At 43.4% G+C, this 21,647-nt stretch overlaps 3 long non-coding RNA genes across 3 annotated transcripts in view; 1 reads left to right on the top strand and 2 right to left on the bottom strand.

Moving 5' to 3' along the window:
• The window catches only part of LOC309352913, a 911,067-nt gene that overhangs the window by 502,592 nt on the left and 386,828 nt on the right, over positions 1–21,647 (top strand). The window lies entirely within an intron of this gene.
• Positions 1–21,647, bottom strand: part of LOC309352895 — a 553,927-nt gene that overhangs the window by 196,148 nt on the left and 336,132 nt on the right. The window lies entirely within an intron of this gene.
• LOC309352921 lies at positions 14,694–20,651 on the bottom strand. The gene is made up of 2 exons (XR_014161482.1): positions 20,494–20,651; positions 14,694–14,992 (listed from the first exon to the last, which is right to left on the bottom strand). It is a non-coding gene; the product is annotated as an uncharacterized lncRNA (long non-coding RNA).

Below are 21,647 nucleotides of genomic sequence, written 5' to 3' on the forward strand. Positions count from 1 at the left end.
TTCCTCCTGGGCATTGTGGACCAAAGGGTGATAAAGAAGGATAAGACATTTTTTATGTATGCATCTACAGCAGCAAGAATACTTATAGCAAAATATTGGAAGACACAAGATCTTCCCACGCTGGAAGAGTGGCAGACGCAGTTGATGGACTATATGGAATTGGCCGAAATGACTGGCAGAATCCGGGATTTGGATGAAGAGACAACGGAAGAAGATTGGAAAAAATTTAAGGACTATTTGCAAAAACAATACAAGCTATATGAATGTTAAGAATCTGCATGTTTTGGAACTTAGCTCCTGCAACTAGATCGAGAAAATGGGGAGATAAGTTACACTTAAGAAAAAGTTGAAATTTAAGGTTATTATATTTTTTATCTTAAGGCATAAATATTAGATAGAAGGCACCTTAAAATTAGAAGTGAAATATTTTGAAAGATATAAATAAGATACGAAACAAGGTAATAATTTGCTGATATGTTTTATTGTAAAGGATGCTGGGCGAGGGAGGTGTGGGGAAGTCCAGCTAACAATTTAAAAATGTATTTTGAAAGTTGGAGTATTATTTATTTTTCTTCTTTTTTCTTCTGTAAACTGAAAATGCAATAAAAACGTTTTAAAAAAATAAATAAATAAAGTGTGAGGGCTACTTTTGCAATCAGAAGAACATAAGAAAAACCCTGCTGGATCAGGCCAAAGGTCCATCTAGGCTATCACAGTTTCCCACAGGCATCTGGTTGGCCACTATGAGAAAAGGATGCTGGACTAGAAGGGCCGTTGGCCTGATCCAGCAGGCTTTTCTTATGTTCTTAACACTCTGCTGTCACAGTGGCCAGCTGGATGCCCCTGGAGAACGCACAAGTAGGACCTGAGGGCTGTGGCGGACTTTGGGGTGTCAAAATTCAGCAGTCCCCTGTGTGACACCAAAATTCAATGCCCTCTGCCTCTCACGCCATTCTAAGTCATAGTTTTAGTGCCCCCTGTGGTGCTTCCAAGGCTCCATGCCAAACGTGACTGAACCGGTTGTGCTCCCCTAAATACACCTCTGCTGAGGGCAGCTACACCTCTTCCTGCTTGTGATTCCCTCCAAGTTTCCCTGTTTTCCAGGGACATCCCTGGAAAAGCCATCCGGGTTTCTGATTTGATTTTGGAATATCCAACTTTTCCTTTGGACATCCCTATTTTCAATGGAGAAAAGTTGGATGGTGTAGAATAGGAAGTTCCTATTTTCATCAGAGAAGTGTTGGAGGCTATGAGCAACTGGCATTCAGAAGCAATAACTGTCTCTGATAGTGGAAATAGGACACAGCTATCACTACTTTTACCTTCCATGAATTTGTCTGATCCTCTTTAAAAGCCACCCAAGTACTGTAGGAGGTCATCTCTTGTGGGAGCAAATTCCAAGGTTTAGCTATGGTGCCATGGCTGCAGGCTATAAATATATGCCTTGGGCAGTCGTCTAATCTGCCCTTAAATATATCTAAGCCTCTAGCCCTCACTATTACCTGATTTCTTTAATTGGAAATATTTTGAGGCCATTTTTCCAGGCAATGTCCACCCAAAGCTTACAGCAGTACAGTAATACAGCAACACAACTCAACACAACACAGATGCCTCTAGGAAGCCCACAAACAGGAGATGAGGATAGGGATGGGGAGAAATTCAAATCAGTTTGCATTTAAAGGTAAACCTATCTAATGCACACTTTCTGACAAAATTTGCAAACCAAAACATAGCCATCATTTGAAATTTGCACTACTCTGAATTTTGCAGAGCTGTTCTTTAGCCGAATAATTTGTGCACAAATGCATATACAATGGGAAAGTGTGCCTATATTAGTGAAATGAGAGTGCAAATATGCATTAGGGGAAATTGCTATCATTCACCCACCCACGTTTAGCAAATGTGCATATATATCAGGAGAAATGTGTGCTACAATGCTGTCGAGTTTTCTTTCTAGGATTCTCTCTTTCATATGTGGAAATGTGGATAACTGAACTGAAGTCCAGAAAAATATTTTTAAAAAAAAACAAAAAGAACCTGAGAGAAACTGAATTTGCCAGATTCACCCATTGTTAGCTGGGAGTAAACCCTTTTGTACGACTAAACAGACACTCATGCGATTGGACTCCAAGAGTGATATTAGCAAGTGGAACATCAAAGGTGTTTAACATAGGGCATCAGTGATGGGGCAGAGGGCACAGGTGTCTCTTGGCTGAGAGCGGAAATAGTTGCAGTCAGAAAGCCAGTCATCTGCGCGCCAGATCTGTGTTTTTCTAAAGCCATTCACTGTGGAAAGATGCATGTCTTACAACCGCTCCCTTCTCTGCCGGTGGAATGTGCAGCTCTCGCTGGGGTATGCCACTGTGTTTGATGAGGGATAAATGTGCATTCCCTCTGCCCAGCGCAGATCCCGCCAGCAGCCGCTCTTTGAAGTTCTCATCTGTATGCATTAGAGCCGGGAGTCAAGCCAGTGTGTGCTCCGCTCCAGCCCACGGTGTGTCACAGTGGCAGCACCTAGAAAGCCTATGAATATTTATCGGTAGGAAAAAGGCATCCATGTGTATTTGCTCAATCTCTCTCTCCGCTCTTCCTTTCCTCCCTTCAATCACAAACCTGATTTTTTTTTATTTTGAGAGGGAGAGAGAAGGCAATGTACCAGATACAGCAGACAACCTCCAATACAGAACCAAAGGCTACATGAAGAGTATTTATTTTCCTATTTCTCTCTCTCCCCCCCCCATACATCTTCATTTTGCATTTGTATTTTTGGGGAGATTGAGCACCAGCAGGGATGCGTGTGCATTTGTGGGTCTGCTTAGGGGTGCATGAGGTTGTTCCTGGTTGGGATGAATTTGTCCAATCATGCTGACCATCAGAAGATGCTACCCAAGATCAGGAGAGGAGGCATACAGTCTCCATCCTCCTGTTTCTCATTTCTTAATCTCAGAGGAACATGGCAAGCTGAGCTATGGTCCTTCCACCAGTCATACTCAAAAGATTGTTGGAAATAATGAGCATTAAAGCAGATCAAGAAAGCCTTGTGATTGCCTCTCTGTCCCCTTGGCTTTATCCTGGGGTGCCATTCAGGAAAGGCATACATCTTTCTTTCATTATTGATGCCCTCTCTTCCAGGCCTTTGCTGGGGGGTGAGGTGAAGCCAGCTACAATGTGTTAAGTAGGAATAGGGAACTCTGAGAACTGTAGGTCCAGGAGGAGATATGTGGGGGTCCCAGCATCCTTATCAAACTACAACGTGACATGGGTGGCACTGTGGTCTAAACCACTGAGCCTCTTGGGCTTGCTGATAGGAAGGTCAGCGGTTCGAACCCGCATGACAGGGTAAGCTCCCTTTGCTCTGTCTCAGCTCCTGCTAACCTAGCAGTTCAAAAGCACACCAGTGCAAGTAGATAAATAGGTACCACTGTGGTGGGTACCACTGGTTTCCATCACGATGTTCTGTTGTGCCAGAAGCGGTTTAGTCATGCTTGCCACATGACCTGGAAAGCTGTCTGTGGACAAATGCCGGCTCCCTCGGCCTGAAAGCGAGATGAGCACCGCAACCCATAGTCGCCTTTGACTGGTCTTAACCATCCAGGGCTCCTTTACCTTTACCTTTTTATAAGAACAGCTCCTCCCACAATACCTCTTCATATTTATATCCCAGCTCTATCACTGAAATTTGTTCTCACTTTCCGTGAAGTTACAGAGACCCAACTGGCTTCAGTTTGAAGTCGGGCATTTAGTGTCAATGGTCACATGTTGTGGAAGATTCTTCCAGCAGAGATTTGGCAGGCATCCTTGCTTTCGACTTTCAGGCATCTCTCAAATATATTTTTATGTCAACAGTCCTTTGCAGCTATATAGACTTTCTTGTTCGCCAGTCATTCTAATGGTTATTTTCTTTTGCAATTACAATGAGTTATGTTGCATGGTACACTGCCTCAATATTTTATATGTGTTGATGGTATATGAGTGTTTAAAGAAATAAAATAAAATACATATCCAAAGGTACTGCTTCTGCTTCTTCTTTTTTTTTTTTTTTAAAAAAAAAAATCAGCTCAACTTCCCTTTATTTTTGGTTCTTTTCATTAGAGGAGGTCACATCAAGACACGGGGAACCTTTATACCATGGATCATTAGCGTGACAGCTGAATAATGGTGGGGCTCCTCTTCTGAAGGTGGGAATGTGATGACATTTATTTTCCCATCACAAGGGGAATCAAAGAGAGATGCTTGCATGAGTCAGGCAATATTGTCAAAATTATCCCAGAGAAAAGGAAATCATTAACTGAAATCATTAACTGAGTAATAGTTCTCCTAAACCTTGTTTTTACTCTTCCACTCCCCTCATCAATACAATGACTGCATACCCAACTTCCTGGCCAGAAATTACCCATATCTGTTTGCATGTGTGTCTGTCAATTTCTGTATCTCTGTTTCTTATCTTTCAAGTCTTAAATTGTCCACATTTCCAAAGCAATTGACAATATAATCCTCCTGAAAACCCATCAGCATTATACTGTAAATTTACCCTGATACACATATTTTTGCATGTGGCTATGACTAATAAACATGTTTTTTGCAAGCAATTTTCCCACATATAATGCATAGTTTCCATGTTATTTACATTAATATGTGCATTTGTAGACACATTTTGCTGTGACATGTGCATTTGGTTGGGAGAACAGCAATGCCACATTTTGAGAAGTGTGAGTTTCAGAGGATAGCTGTGCTTCGGTCGGCATATTGGTTTGAAAAGTGTGAATTAGGTAGTTCCTTATTAAAATGCAAGCAGGATTGAATTTATTCCCCATCTCTCCTGTGCAGGCATACACCAGCTAAATGCTGGTCAAATCTGCTGAGCAGCCGAGAGGGAAGGATGGAGTTATAATTACAGTGGTACCTCGGGTTACATACGCTTCAGGTTACATACGCTTCAGGCTACAGACTCCGCTAACCCAGAAACAGTACCTCGGGTTAAGAACTTTGCTTCAGGATGAGAACAGAAATTGTGCTCCAGCAGCGCGGCGGCAGCAGGAGGCCCCATTAGCTAAAGTGGTGCTTCAGATTAAGAACAGTTTCAGGTTAAGAACAGACCTGCTGAACGAATTAAGTACTTAACCCGAGGTACCACTGTACACTCCCAGCTTTCTGAGACCACACTCTCTTTTCTACCTAATTTGCCTATCATTGAGAGGAGTAGTACGACTCATGCAACACGTTGGTGACTAATATACATACAATAATTACCAATATAATTATACATCCTTTATCAATCTTCTGAGAAAAATACAAAACCTTATGTAAAGCCACAGAGACTTATGAGCTACCCAACTTTAAGATGAACTTATAATGTCTGGTTTCAATGGATTTTTCAAATGCTTAACTCAGTCTTTTGTTTTCTTTATCTTTAGGTAAGTTCACGAAGATACCCACAAAGGGTAAGTTTGGTGGTGTTCACAATACTGAGAGATGCTAGTGAGGTTGTAGATGGATGTTAATGAAGTTGTAGACAGGATGCTGCCATTTTGCACCCGTTTCGCCTTGGCAGTCCGAGTAAGGCCGCTGTTCGCCCCCGATGGGGCCCCTTTACTGGGGCTTGCAGGTAGCACACTCCCAAGGTAGCTTTCCAGGCTTCTTCAGTGGTCTAATCTCAAAGCCTTGATATGTATATTGATATGCAATTTCATAAAGAATACTATTTCTTGGCTTAAGCTTATGAGACTGATTTGCTAATAGTATTCTTTATGAAATGTCTGTGACCGTAGTAATAAAATTCATTCATTCAAGGTTTTGTATTTTTCTCAGAAGATTGATAAAGAATGTATAATTATTTTGGTAATTATTGTATGTATAATGCTGTGGGTTAAACCACAGAGCCTAGGACTTGCCGATCAGAAGGTCGGCAGTTTGAATCCCTGTGATGGGATGAGCTCTTGTTGCTCGGTCCCTGCTCCTGCCCACCTAGCAGTTCAAAGCACGTCAAAGTGCAAGTAGATAAATAGGTACGGCTCCGGTGGGAAGGCAAACGGTGTTTCCATGCACTGTTCTGGTTCGTCAGAAGCAGCTTAGTTCGAATCCCTGTGTTGGGATGAGCTCTTGTTGCTCGGTCCCTGCTCCTGCCAACCTAGCAGTTCAAAGCACGTCAAAGTGCAAGTAGATAAATAGGTACGGCTCCGGCGGGAAGGTAAATGGTGTTTCCATGCACTGCTCTGCAAGCCCCAGTAAAGGGGCCCCATCGGGGGCGAACAGCGGCCTTACTTGGACTGCCAAGGCGAAACGGGTGCAAAATGGCGGCACCCTGTCATTAACATCCATCTACAACTTCGCTAGCATCTCTCAGTATTGTGAACAACACCAAACTTACCCTTTGTGGGTACATGCTGGCCACATGACCTGGAAGCTGTACGCCGGCTCCCTCGGCCAGTAAAGCGAGATGAGCGCCACAACCCCAGAGTCGGCCACGACTGGACCTAATGGTCAGGGGTCCCTTTACCTTTAATGTATATTAGTCGCCAAATGTTGCATGAGTCGTGCTACTTCTATCAGCAGCAAAGGTTGCATTTTTCTATCATTGAGAGGAGGCAGGACTGTCTATCCAAATCTGGCCATGCTCCCCCTTCTCTGAAACCAAGCATGCCTTCCAGGCCCTAAATGGGGGGAAAAATAAGGAACCCCCTTTCTCTGCTGATAGAGAGCAACATCTTCATCTGCAGAAAGAGGATCTAGGATTTTGTGGGGGGAGAGAAGCAGAAGAAAATCCCTGCTGGATCAGACCAAAGACCCATCTATTATTCTCAGGTGCTCTGAGAACAAAGCAGAAAAAATGGAAGCCTCTTGCAGAAGAAGAAAACTTTTTGGAAACCAGAGGACAGATTTCAGGGCACCTTGGTGTTCGTTATTGCAGGGATGTGTATAAATGCTAGGAGGGGATGTTTATTAGATATTATCCTTCCCTCAGGTTAGTTTAAGTAATCTAGGATGCTTTAAGGCAGACTAGATTTTCCTGGTATTTCCCCCCGTTTTAAAACAATAATCACATAGTCTTGTAAAAGGTAAAAATAACATCTACTCACTCAGTTTCTGTTGCAGGATAACAGATACAGCAGCTTTGTTCAGGCAAGCTTAAAATGGCAATACGGTGGTACCTCGGGTTAATAACTTAATTCATTCTGGAGGTTTGTTCTTAACCTGAAACTGTTCTTAACCTGAGGTACCACTTTAGCTAATGGGGCCTCCCACAGCTGCCATGCCACCGCTGTGCGATTTCTGTTCTCATCCTGAAGCAAATTTCTTAACCTGAGGTACTATTTCTGGGTTAGCGGAGTCTGTAACCTGAAGCGTCTGTAACCCGAGGTACCACTGTACAGTTACAAAGACATAATATAGTCTAGCTTAAGATGCAGTCTGAGCTGTAGCTCAGATTTAGCAATTGTTCTCACACTTCTGGCTTGGAGATGAGATGAAGAGGGAGAGGAAGAGGAAGAGGAAGAGGAAGAGAGAAAGCAATAAGAGGATGTATGCCCTCCCCTTGTCAGGGAAGAGTGAGAGTGTCGCTCACAGAGTTCTCTCTAGGAAACTTTCAGGATAAGTCTCTGAGCTTCTGCTCCTATCACGTACCTATCTAGCAAACAATGAATCGTTGGTTTGTCTGCCCTTTGAATATCCCACAATTATTTATTAAAACATTTGAACCCACATTTTAAAAGTCCCCTACCTAACCATGAGCTGGAAATCAACGCCACAAAATTAAAAGCATGTTGCTAACAAAATCACCATTACAGCAGAGTAACCAAAGCCTGATCAGTAGAGTTTGAGATCAACAATGCAATTACTGCCAGGCAATCCTTTCCCCCCAAAGGTCCAGAGAGCATCCATATTTTATTTGCATTGTTTGGCAGAAGACCACTAATGATGCATCCAAGCACAATAACCGAGGAAGTGTTTTCCTCTGTGCCCCCATCCCTTGCCTAGATGGGCTGGAATCATAGTGGAAGGACCCTGATGTTCATCTAACCATTAGAAGATATTGTGGGCTGAGAAAGACACCTCTGTGCCCAAGCTGGGTGGAACAATGGCCTGACTCGGCTTACAACGCTGCCTTAAACTACTTTGGGGAGAAGGAGGAATGTATTTCCTATCTCTGTTTGTTCCAAAAGGAAGGAGTTCATTGGTATTCCTCAGGTTATACGCTTCAGCATTTCTCATAGAACAGCAGACAGCTGTGTCTGGCTGTAGAGGCAGAGCAGATGCTGGACGCCAGTTGTCAGACCTTGGCGGTGTGCTTTAATTGCCCCTTTGAAAAAGATGAGTTCGGAAATTCAACGAAAAGAACTTGCTGTGTGTGCTGCAGCAGTTTTTGAACTGGCCATCCTGCCAGTGAGGTGGGCATGAAGAAGAAGAAGAAGAAGAAGAAGAAGAAGAAGAAGAAGAAGAAGAAGAAGAAGAAGAAGCTGTACCTCCAGCACAGCCCTGAAAGTTATTGTTTTAAGAATGGAAAGTGATTAAGAGGAGAGGCAGGAGAAAGATGAGGAGCACTGCACAGCTTAATTCCAGGATCCGAGATGTACCTGCAACTTTCACGAGGCCGCTGTGAAGTTTTTACAAGCCTTAAGATCTTTACTGGAGCAGCAACAGTGCAATGAGCCCTGACACTTTGTCAAACAACTGAAGTGCATCTGCAGGTTTAATAAGCAGGAGTGTATCTGACCGCCTGCTGTTCTCAGCCAATTTGTCGTTGACAGTGTTCCCATGCCTGACAAGTAAAGAGTACTGAGAAGAGGGGAACAACAGTAGGATGCATGAACGTAAGCAAAGCCTTCCTTGATCTGGTATCTGTACCCATCTGAACAACACAGATACGACTCCAGATCATATACTAACCGGACTTGTGGACCTTCTCTGTGTAATCAAGGAGTGGATGAGCGTTCCCCAAAATATAGCTATGTTCTCCTACTGTTGGAGATCATTTGCCTTCATTTGCTGGGAACTGTTGTGAGGAAGAGTGTGGTTGTACACAGAGTCTGTTTGCAGGCTTCCTGTGGACTTCTGGTTGGCTACTGTGAGAACAGGATGTTGGAGTAGGTGGGCCTTTGACAGGAACCATCTGCAGGGCTCTTCTTAGGTTCTTAGAACAAGATTCCTGAGATGAATAATATAGGATGAAGCAGATGCTCAATTAGATGCACTTTGGGACTCATCCAGCAGGCTCTTATATGGAGTCTTCTTGTATGAGGACTCCACAAGTCAGGATATCAAAGTCCAAGGCAGACTTGTGTAAGTTCCATTGTCCCTCCTGGTTTTTATGGTGGACATCTCATATGATTGGATTCAATCCCCAACAGTCAATTACTAATTTAAGCCCCACTTTATATTAAAGGGTATATAGGGAATGCAAAGGTGAGGCTAAGTTCCTTGTTCCACTGTCCACTATACAGCAGAAACTATTGCAATACAGTGGTACCTCAGGTTACAGACACTTCAGGTTACAGACGCTTCAGGTTACAGACTCCGCTAACCCAGAAATAGTACCTCGGGTTAAGAACTTTGCTTCAGGATGAGAACGGTAATCACATGGCGGCAGTGCAGCAGCAGCAGGAGGCCCCATTAGCTAAAGTGGAGTTTCAGGTTAAGAACAGTTTCAGGTTAAGAACGGACCTCCAGAACAAATTAAGTTCTTAACCCGAGGTACCACTGTACATGGAACATGCAGGGATCAGGGCTGGTGAGATACATTGTTTTGTGGTGATTCTGGTTCCTGTTTGGATAGCTCCAAGAAAGTGGTGGTGAGAGATGGCTGCTCTATCTATCATTGCTCTGGTTTTTGAGATGTAAATATTTTTTAGGTCTTGCCTTATTTATGTAATGTAATGTAAGCTGTCTAACACTATTTTTAATGTTGTGTTGCAGGGCTTATCTACACTTTCTTCTGCTCTTTCCAGGCATGGTCCACACTTGAAAGCTCCATGACTGAGGAGGGGTTTTTTTAGGGGGGGGTCACCTAGAGATCCCCCCCATTAAAATCCCCCAGGCACAGAGAGTAGACGTGTGTCTGGAAAGAGTGAGACAAAAGGTACATGTGGATAAGCCCTTACTTGTTAAAACCCACACTGGGACGTTAGGCTAAAAAGGTGGGTATTCATTCAGGGAAGTTTTTAGTGTTTGATGTTGTATTGTGTTTTTACCATATTTTGTTGGGAGTCACCCAGGGTAGCTGGGGCAACCCAGTCAGATGGGTGTCATAGACATCATCATCATCATCAACAACAACATCATCAACATCATCATTGCAAACTACCAGGTCCTTGAAATAATTATATTGTGAATATTATTATTATTATTATTATTATTATTATTTATTTGTACCCCGCCCATCTGGCTGGGTTTCCCCAGCCACTCTGGGCGGCTTCCATAGAAACCAAAAATACACTAAAATATCACAGATTTAAAACTTCCCTGAACAGGGCTGCCTTAAGATGTCTTCTGAATGTCAAGTAGTTATTTATCTCTTTGACATCTGATGGGAGGGCGTTCCACAGGGCGGGCGCCACTACCGAGAAGGCCCTCTGCCTGGTTCCCTGTAGCTTTGCTTCTCGCAATGAGGGAACCACCAGAAGGCCCTCAGTGCTGGACCTCAGCGTCCGGGCAGAACGATGGGGGTGGAGACGCTCCTTCAGGTATACTGGGCCAAGGCCGTTTAGGGCTTTAAAGGTCAACACCAGCACTTTGAATTGTGCTCGGAAACGTACTGAGAGCCAATGTAGGTCTTTCAATATAGACTGAACATCTAGGTAGATTAGATCACCTGCTATATCATTTCATCCCTCCATTATCTTATGGAATAGCTCACTAGGGCTAAGAAATATCATATTAAATTCTTTATGATTGGGCAGATTATGACAAAGTATTACAAGGCTCTAAAAGTGCAGCTTCCATTACAATTCACCATTGCATTTAAATTGCTCAAGAGGGACCCACAGCAAAATGTTACAGCATAACTTCCTCCCTAACAGGAGCGCTTCAGTTCAGGGATCCTGCCAGTTCTCCTGCAACTGAGCAGCTCAGTTCAGTAGGCACCCTGCACATTCTGCAGAAGAAAGTGATTGCATCCAGAATGCGGCAGCTAGATTGGTGACTGGGGGCGGCCGCCGAGACCACATAACACCGGTCTTGAAAGACCTACATTGGCTCCCAGTACATTTCTGAGCACAATTCAAAGTGTTGGTCTTGACCTTTAGAGCCCTAAATGGCCTCGGCCCAATATATCCGAAGGAGCGTCTCCACACCCATTGTTCAACCTGCACACTGAGATTCAGCACCAAGGGCCTTCTGGTGATTCCCTCACTGTGAGAAGCAAAGCTACAGGGAACCAGGCAGAAGGCCTTCTTGGTGGTGGTGCCTGCCCTGTCCTCCCATCAGATGTCAAAGAGATAAAAAACTACCTGACATTTAGAAGACATCTGAAGGCAGCCCTGTTCAGGGAAGTTTTTAATGTGTAACATTTTAATGTATTTTTAATCTTTGTTGGAAGCCGTCCAAAGTGGCAGGGGAAACCCAGCCAGATGGGCGGGGTACAAATAATAAATTATTATTATTATTATTTGCACAGTTGCTGAAAGGAAACTTTTTGCAAGTTTACAGAGGAAGCAAACCTTGGCACGAGCAGCCTGCCCTTCACTGAAAAGGAATGCATGCATAATTTTATTTGTATGCCGCTTTTCCATTCTTCGAGCCATGATCAAGGCAGCTTACGCCATGAAAAAGAATACTTAACTGCAACACAGCAAAAGTAGAAAAAATAAATAAAAAATTACGAAAACCAATCTGAACCATTTCCACATAAATTGCAACAAAATCTAAAATAAAGATACAAAAAATAGCAACAACAGCAACCATCCCCACCCAGCAACAAAAAACCCAAACAACACCCCAACCCGAAAGTCTGTTCAACAGCCTCAGCTTTTGTAGGTGGAGTCAGTCAGGGCACCATTTTCCCAGGCCAGGTGGGAAAAGACCTGCAGGGTAGGGAGCAAGTCTTCAAGGACTCACAGCCAAGCTGGTAGCACCTTAAAGGTAAAGGGACTCCTGACCATTCAGTCCAGTCGCAGACGACTCTGGGGTTGCGGCCCTCATCTCGCTTCCGAATCATGTGGCCAGCATGACTAAGCCTCTTCTGGAGAACCAGAGCAGCACACGGAAATGCCGTTTACCTTCCCGTCGGAGCGGTACCTATTTATCCACTTGCACTTTGATGTGCTTTTGAACTGCTACGTTGGCAGGAGCTGGGACCGAGCAACAGGAGCTCACCCCGTCACAGGGATTCGAACTGCCGACCTTCCGATCAGCCAGCTCTAGGCTCTGTGGTTTAGACCAGGGCACCAGAGACCAACTAACCTCCTACACCAACTGTAGGAGCCAGTGTGGTGTAGTGGTTGAAAGCAGTAGTCTCATAATCTGGTGAACCGGGTTCACATCCCCACTCCTCCACATGCAGCTGCTGGGTGACCTTGGGCCAGTCACACTTCTCTGAAGTCTCTCAGCCCCACTCACCTCACAGAGTGTTTGTTGTGGGGGAGGAAGGGATAGGAGATTGTTAGCCACTTTGAGACTCCTTCGGGTAGTGATAAAGCGGGATATCAAATCCAAACTCTAAGTTTGTTATTGGTATGAGCTTTCTTGTGCATGCACACTTCTTCAGATTCTTTTTATTTTGTTTCAACTACGGCAAACAAACATGGCTACCTACCTGTCATAGCTGTCAATGTTTTCCCTTTTTTAAGGGAAATTCCCTTATTCCAAATAGGATTCCTCGCAAGAAAAGGGAAAAGTTGACAGCTACGTTACCTGTAGCAAAGCTGGTGTCTGGCCTCTTCAGCAGCCTTAGCTGGTTTTAAAAACATGTTGTGATCGGTGCTATTTTTCTAGAAAAAGAGGTGCTAGAACTCACCAGGAACACCTCCCTCATTCTGTTAGCATGGCAATGATGCCCAGCTGAGAGGTGGCAGAACGGAGTTCCTGTGAGTTTCCCCTTTAAAAAAAAGCCCTGGTTTGTGATGTACTTTAATTATTGCTTTGGATTATTGTTCTTCATTTTACTGTTGATGTTTCAAAACATTAGCAGCAGCCTTGAATACCAACTTGGGAGAAAGGCGGGATATAAATACATTAAGTATATAAATAGACCATTTTAAGATTTCTTTTAAGCTGCTTAAAAAGAGGTTTTGTCACAATCAAACACTATATAAATTTTGTTGAATGAATGAATCAGTAGTGGAAGTGTGTGATAGAGTAGTTTTGTGTGCATACATGCAGTGCTTTATTTGTTTTCAGGGGGTACACAAGGGTACTCAGCACAGACACCTCTTTTTCGTTGTTAAAAAGTGGGGCACTTGCTGCAACAACTTAATGGTGAGTTCCAGCACCATATCCATATATATATATATATATGTAATGCACTGTATGCATGTTTGCTTTTTTAAACAACAGCAACTGAGCCTTTAACATGGTGGTTCTCAAAGGGGTGGGGTATGCTACCCTGATGTTGCAGAAGAGGATGACAAGTGTGGCAGGAAGATTTAAGGACAATCAAACATTTAAACATTTCAGTATAGTATAGTATAGTATAGTATAGTATAGTATAGTATAGTATAGTATAGTATAGTATAGTATAATTTGTTTGGATATATAACCAGAAACTATATCCACGCCTCTCTTCAAGCGCACTGGCTATTCTTCTACAGTTCCCCATGACTTATTGTTATGAACAAGGATTTTCAACTCTGACTGATATGAAAGATCAGAAAAGAGAAAGGCATGCTTGTGCTGATGAGACGAGAGTTCGTTTGTCTCAAATTAGACCTAACAGAAGTGAGATTACCTGGCAAAAGGAAGCTCACACCTCTCACTGACTTCATATACATACTTAATTTGGGAATGTGTTCTTATGTGGCTGCATCGTTTTATACTTTCTGGATATCCCGTGATCATATTATAAAGTAGATGTGTTCTATGTTACAAATCAAGCACTGCTAGGAGCTGTTTCTTTTGGTTTTCCAAAGTATTTCTTATCAATTAAAAAAAAAAAATGGTGTGGCATGAGCGACTGTTTATTCCAGAAATGCGGTGCAGAGATATTTTTTTGCAAACCGCTGCTTTAACTTCTCAAACCTGCAAAAATCCCTGAATGATATTTGTTCTGATTCAGCAGGAAACAGCTATTTCCCTCCCCCCAGAAAAAGCAGCAAAGACAAAATAAAAACTTATTGGACCCAAGTCTAGAAATCATGGGGCAAATGAAACAATCGGTGAGCCCTAAAGCAGGGTTGGGGGGTATTTTTTTCATCTCAGAAGCTGCATTCTTTGTTCAGCAACCTTGCGGTTACAACAACTTATCTGACTTTGATAAGTGGGTGGGAGGACTCAGCTGCTTTGTGCCATACTAATTAAATGCAATCATGCCTGGAAATCAAAGGTATCCTGTAGCAGAGCAAACCCTGAAGATTTTAAGCCCCTGCTCACTTTTAGTACTGAAATATAGCAGTGAAAGATGGAGGTCACGTGGCGACGCTGCCGCATTTTGCCAGGAAATGAATCACAACGAGCGAGAGAAAATGAATCAAAGGGAAGAGGGTGAATTCAAAACTATGCATTCTCCCAAAGGGCTGAAAGCGAGAAAGTTTCTCTTGAACCAAAAATGTTTTCTTCACTTTTATTCTGAATGCATCTCTCATTGATACAAAATTTGTTGCAAAGTCCTCGGCAGCAAATGCACACCTAGCACATGTGGTGTGGTTGTCGATATGCCTAGGATTTTTGGATTTTTATTTTCCAACAGATCACTTTAATGGTTGAGGAAGACCTCATACTCTCTCTGATGCTGGCAATATTTAATTTGATGGTGGGTGACATGGTTGTTGAACAGAAGAAAAATCTTGTTAATTGCAGCCAGGTGTCAGACAATGGAAATACATCTCACCTGCCCCCAGGGTTCCACCTATATCGGATTGGATTTTGAAGGGTCTTGAAATAGTTGAAATTGATAAGGTGGCCAATTTGGCTTATAAGATGGAAGGTATCTGCTTTTGATACAAAATTTGTTGCGAACTAAATCATCATAATAGAAATTTGGGGGGGTATCAGGTTTGAAAGACATTTTTTATTTTTTGGGTAAATGATCATTTATGTAAAGTGGGAACTGTGTAGATTGACGTATTTCCCCCCCCCCAAAAGGGGTTTCCACCAAATTGTGCAGGCAATTTTGAGTATATTTTTTCACAATGTTAATAATGTCTGCTTGTAACTTTTTATGATTTTACTGCATGATTTTATGCATTTTTGTCATAAACCACTTAGATTTTTTTAATGAAATAGCAGTCTATAAATATTTGTATGAATAAAAATTATACGTGTGTGTGTGTGTGTGAGAGAGAGAGAGAGAGAGAGAGAGCATATACGTGCCTCTAACCTAATAATGCCTCAGGGTGGCTATCAATTAAGTTATTAACTTCCCTTACCTGCCCACACTGAAGGCCAGAAATATCAAATTAACACATACATACATCCCAAAGAAGGGATCGCTCAGCTGGTAGAGCCTGAGACTCTTAATCTCATGCTTGGACTAGATGATCCTGAGAGTCCCTCCCAACCCGACAATTCTATGATTCTATGATCAAACAAATAACTCTACAGTGTGGAGAAGGCTGGGGGGGGGGCGGTGCCAATCAGAGGCTCCCTGCAAAAAAATCTGCTTTGCCCAAGAAACCAGTTGACCTAAGTAGTGTTACAAAAGTTGGGTGCCTCCCACACTCTCTGCCGAATGGTAGCAAGAGCCCATGGGGTCCCAGGCGCCCACCCAGGGTATGTGTCCCTTTGGAGAATGGAAGTCATGGCAGAAGACTATCGTGGCTTTAAGAAATATGGTTTATTCACCTATCTACATCTTCATTCGGCATGGACGGAGTCCAGACCTTCCAGCATAGCCATTTCAAGACACAACAGCTCAAGCTATCTGCAGCCAGCCACCTCCAAAGATGGATCTCAGCTCCTCTTCCTGCTTCTCCTTCTGAGCAACCCTTGCTTGAAAACTCCCTTTTCCTGTCCCTTCAAACACTCCACCCCCTATTACCTTGATAACATCTCACTCAAGAGCTAAGGATGCTCTCAGATGGCCCATCAATATATTTTATCATGTTAATAGGTTTGCTCTACACACTAAGCCGGCCAGGCTGGTTTGCATATGCCAACCCGGGAATTCCCTGTGTGGCACAGCTCTGAAGCTGGTACTTTAATCCATATCCCCATTTGAGGGTTGCCATATGTCCTCTTTTTCCAGAGCACATCCTCTTTTTCATGAGTATGTAAAATAAGAGTCGTCATAGCAACCCATAGTTAAAAGTAGGAGTCGGCAAATGTGTCCTCCTTTGCTCTTCAAGATATGGTAGCCCTATTCAGAACCCTGGCATTTACTAATTTCTAGATATATGACACCAGTGTCCTGAATGCCCCTTCCCATTGGGTACTCCTGGCTTAGGGTTACCAGACATCCCCGGTTCCCGGGGACAGTCCCTGGATTTACAAATCTGTCCCCAGACAAATTCCGTCCCCAGAATGTCCCCAGATTTGCAAATCTGTCCCCGGGAAATGTGGCAGTGGCAGCCTCAGGAGCCCGGAGCCAGCCTGGTAGTGCAGTTAGCTCCGGTTGGCTTCGGGAGCTGCTCACTGCCATGATGCCCACCATTTTTTTCTCACTGGAAGTCGCCATATGATGTGTCTTGTGTGCAACACATCATATAGACACTTCCAGAGAGGGAAAATGGCGGGTGCCACGGCAGCGAGCAGCTCCTGAAGCCAGTCAGAACCAACTGCGCTACCAGGCTGGCTCTGGGCTGCTGACTGCCGCTGCTGCCGCCACTGCTGAAGGGGAACCAGGGACATCTGGCGGTATAGATCTCCTGCCCCCTTCCCCCTTTGTTTTGACTAATTGGGGGAGGCACAGGAGTTGCAGGCAGGCGGCCATTGCCAAGTTTTTTAAAAACTGCACATTTATGTTTCACAGGGTGCGAAAGAAGGGCTTTGCACCTTTATACAATATGCATGTGTGCTTGGGCCCAGGGTCTTTTGCCTCACCATCTCCACTACTGACTCCCTGTTGCTACTCAGCTTCAAAAACCAAAACCAAAAGAACAACAACAGTGTCCCCAGATTCACTGAAAAAAAATCTGGTAACCATATCCTGGCCATGTGATCCCCAGACCTCCTCATCTTAGGAAAGACCAAAGTGAATGATGTATAGATGGTATATTTATATTACACCAGTGAAGCTAGCAAAAATGTATAAAGTTAGTAATAAATGTTGGAAATGTAAGGAAAAAGAGGGAACAGTTTATCACATGTGGTGGGAATGTAAAAAGGTGAAATGCTTCTGGAAGATGATATATAACGAGCTGAAAAAAATGTTGAAATATACATTTATAAAGAAACCAGAAGCATTTCTCTTGGGTATTGTTGGAAATGATATAAACAGAAAGGAATGTAAGCTTTTTCTATATGCAGTAACAGCAGCAAGAATATTATTGGCCCAAAAATGGAAGCAAGAAGATCTACCAACGATGGAAGAATGGAGGATGAAATGAATGAACTATGCGGAACTTGACAAACTAACAGGAAGGATCCGAAACCGGTGGGATCAGAAATTCACCGAAGACTGGAGTAAATGTACGGATTCTTTGAAAAGTATTTGTGATGACCAGACGACGTTTGTAGGTTTACAATAAGTTCTGTGAGCAATAAGATTAGAAATATTGTAAAAATGCAGAAGGAGAGAGGATATGTTAAGAGATGTAAAGGCAATATTAAGTTAGAAAATGCATAAGAAGTGATTAAGACGGAGGTGCTGATGGAAGTCCAATAAGATTGCATTTGTGATAAACTGTGTGGTATGTTTTATAATTTTGTATGATAAAAACCAATAAAAATATTATTATTATTTTTTTTAAAAAAGGAAAGACCAAAGTGAGTTTTCTCCAAAAGAGGGGGAGGGGTGTTGAGGTAATTTCTCCCCTGCTAAAGAACAGAAGTACCTGATGATAGTACTTTATGACCCTTTGTTGTCGCTTTTCTCACTCATCTCATCTGCATGGACAGATAATAGAATATGAGACTCAGTTCAAACGCCATTACAAATGAACTGCTTCGACGCGTATGGATTAAGCTCAGATGACACACTTTCTTCCCCCAATTAAAAGTGTGTCATGGGCCCATCCTACATTTCAAGGTTCCTTAAAGGCAACCGGCTTCATAGTATGTTTATGATCACAGTCAGTTTAGGACAAATCAATAGATCTAAATCAGTTAGTAATTACAGTAGGGAATAATATATACACAGATGCCCGTGCAGTATTGCAGATTGCATTGGGAGATTGCAGACATGTTCTTTCACTGTGAGGAAGAGAAAGAAAGATGCTGTTTCTAACAGAGAAAGCGAGGAGAGTGATGTGAGATACCACAGCTTAGATAAAAGGCTGATCTTTCCTTTTATGAACTGAATGCCACGAATGCATTGGGAAGTGGCTTTGCTGGCAACCAGCTAATGCATTAAAAGAAACCTTATTAATGATAATAAGTACTGAGAAAAACAGGATGATGACATGGAAGATTAGGAAAAGAACATAAAGCATCCTCAATGACAGGCAATTGCTTCATCAATTATTTGAGCGCGCAGTTTGAGCCCTACATGCAAATTTCGGTATTTATCTCTTTGTGGCATTTATATTCCAGCCTTTTCCTCCAAGGAGCTCAAGGTGCTGCACATGATCCCCTCCCCTTCATTTAATCCCCACAACGACCCTGTGAGGTAGGTTAGGCTCAGAGGCTGTGACTCACTCAGCTTCATGACCAAGTGGGGATTTGAACTCTGGTTTCCTACATTCTAGTCTGACAAAGTAGAGACATCACCTTGCCAACAAAGGTCCATATAGTAAAAGCTATGGTTTTCCCAGTAGTGATGTATGGAAGTGAGAGCTGGACCATAAAGAAGGCTGATCGCCGAAGAATTGATGCTTTTGAATTATGGTGCTGGAGGAGACTCTTGAGAGTCCCATGGACTGCAAGACGATCAAACCTATCCATTCTGAAGGAAATCAGCTCTGAGTGCTCACTGGAAGGACAGATCCTGAAGCTGAGGCTCCAAGACTTTGGCCACCTCATGAGAAGAGATGACTCCCTGGAAAAGACCCTGATGTTGGGAAAGATGGAGGGCACAAGGAGAAGGGGACGACAGAGGACGAGATGGTTGGACAGTGTTCTCGAAGCTACCAGCATGAGTTTGACCAAACTGCGGGAGGCAGTGGAATACCGGAGTGCCTGGCGTGCTGTGGTCCATGGGGTCATGAAGAGTCGGAAACGACTAAACGACTAAACAACAACAACATCAAGTCTGACACTCTAACCACCACACCACACAGGCTTTTGAGATAACATTTCCCAATGCTCAAGCATTGTGCTTTGTCGTAAGCAATGGCAGAACATTTCAGATCTGGGTAGGAAATTGGTGGGAACTCTCAGCTCTTCCTGTTTGGTAGTATTTGGAGAGCCTGGGATTAAACCAACACAGGTTCAAGTTACTGTTATATATATTTAAAGGTGCCAGTGTTGGTCCATAAACAAAAAACAAAATTCATAGTTGGGTTTATTAGGATTGAGCCAAATGTCACAAAACAGTGGCAAGATTTCTCCATCAGGCAAGATTATGATTATGATTATGATTATGATTATGATTATGATTATGATTATGATTATGATTATGATTATTTATTACCCCCGCCCACTTGGCTGGGTTTCCCCAGCCACTTTGGGCAGCTCTCAACAGAATATTAACAACACAATAAAACATCAAATATTTAAAATTTCCATAAACAGGGCTGCCTTCAGATGTCTTCTGAAAGTCAGATAGTTGTTTATTTCCATCTGATGGGAGGGCGTTCCACAGGGCGGGTGCCACTACTGACAAGGCCCTCTGCCTGGTTCCCTGTAACCTCACTTCTCGCAGGGAGGGAACCACCAGAAGGCCCTCAGAGCTGGACCTCAGTGTCCAGGATGAATGATGAGAGTGGAGACGCTCCTTCAGCCTGATGGATTAGCCCAGTGGCCCACCTAATTCAGTCTCCCATTCTTACAATGACCAAACTGATGCCTGCAGGTCCAGAGCACAAGAACACCCTCCATTCCTGTGGTTTCCATCTACTGGTCTTCAGAAGCATTACAACCACTGACCATGGAGATTGAGCACAGCCATCTGTCATGGGACAGGAGTCAGCTTCACCTGCTGAACAGCAGCCTGAAGGGGGAGAAGGCAGCTTGACTCCACCTACAGCTGATCAACCTTCAAGGACTCAGAGGAGAAGGAGCTGATGAGAACCAGCTGGCTTTAGCCTTCTTAAGCAGAGCTTCCAGCAGCAGTCAGATAGTGGTAAAAACGCCAGCAGTTCCTGGTCCTACCTTGCTGCTTCTGGCTTGTCTTGACCCTTGACTCCATGATCATTGGATTCCTGACCCCTGGACCATCTGAGCATGTGGGTTGCTGTTTGTCTGACCCTAGGACTGGACCTGACTTCAGGTGCTGACTCTACCTCCAGGCAAGTACACCTCAGAGACTCTTCTGCTTGGTTGGCCTCCAACTCCACTGCAGGTTGTTGCTCAGCAACGATATTATGACATCATCATTGCTGTTAGCCATTGATAGCCCTCTCCTCCATGAACTTGTCTAATTGCTTAAAGACACCCAAACTCGTGGCCACCACTGCCTCCTTTGGAAGTCTATGCCTTAGTTTCTGGTAGGATAAATGCCATAGAGTGGATGTAGACACCCATCTATAGGAGTGGCCAGGAGATAATAAAACTAATGAAGTATTTTGAGGTACCTCAGCCCCAGCCAGCCTGACCAATGGCCAGGGATCATAAGGAATATAGCCCACCATATGAAGGATGAGGATTCCTCACCTAGATTTAAAACATTAATTGCTGCCACACCACTTCAGACACACTACAATAATTGTTTGAGGACCAGATATATATATATATTTTCTAGGCATGGGGACAAAGCAAACACTAAAAGGGTGGGGCAAGGATAGTTTCCAACCACAAAATAAGAGTAGTACCTGCATGCTTTGCCTGATATCTCAGGTTCTACAAATGTTCTACACTTGATTTTTATTTTTTTTTAATGAAAACTGGGGGTCAGGAGGTTGTGGTTCAGCTGTGGTGGTCAGTTGCTCTGCATATCCTCTTCCAGATGTTCATGCAGGAATTCCTTATTTGTCTCCTAGCTGTGTTCTAGTTGAAGAACCCGTGTCTGGATTGTACCACTTCAGAAGGGAGAGCCGTGTGACTTTTTGTTCCTTCCTGCAAAATCCCTCCAACATTGACAAATAAAAATGAGCACGTTCGGGGAGGGGGGGTTGGAGTAAGCGAGATCTCTTGTCCCTGCCATCTAGCTCCTTCAAGGCATGTGCCTGCATGCGTAAAACATTTCATCAGCTCACCCGTTTAATTAAATATTATCTCTCCCTCTTCCCAAGCACTGGCTCCGGAGTCTATTTTTATTTGTTCTCCCTTTTCTACCTCCAACTTCATTGAATTAATTTTTTCTTCCC

The sequence above is a fragment of the Podarcis erhardii genome (genome assembly GCF_964252035.2).
Source record: "Podarcis erhardii genome assembly, chromosome: 11".
NCBI lineage: Eukaryota > Metazoa > Chordata > Lepidosauria > Squamata > Lacertidae > Podarcis > Podarcis erhardii.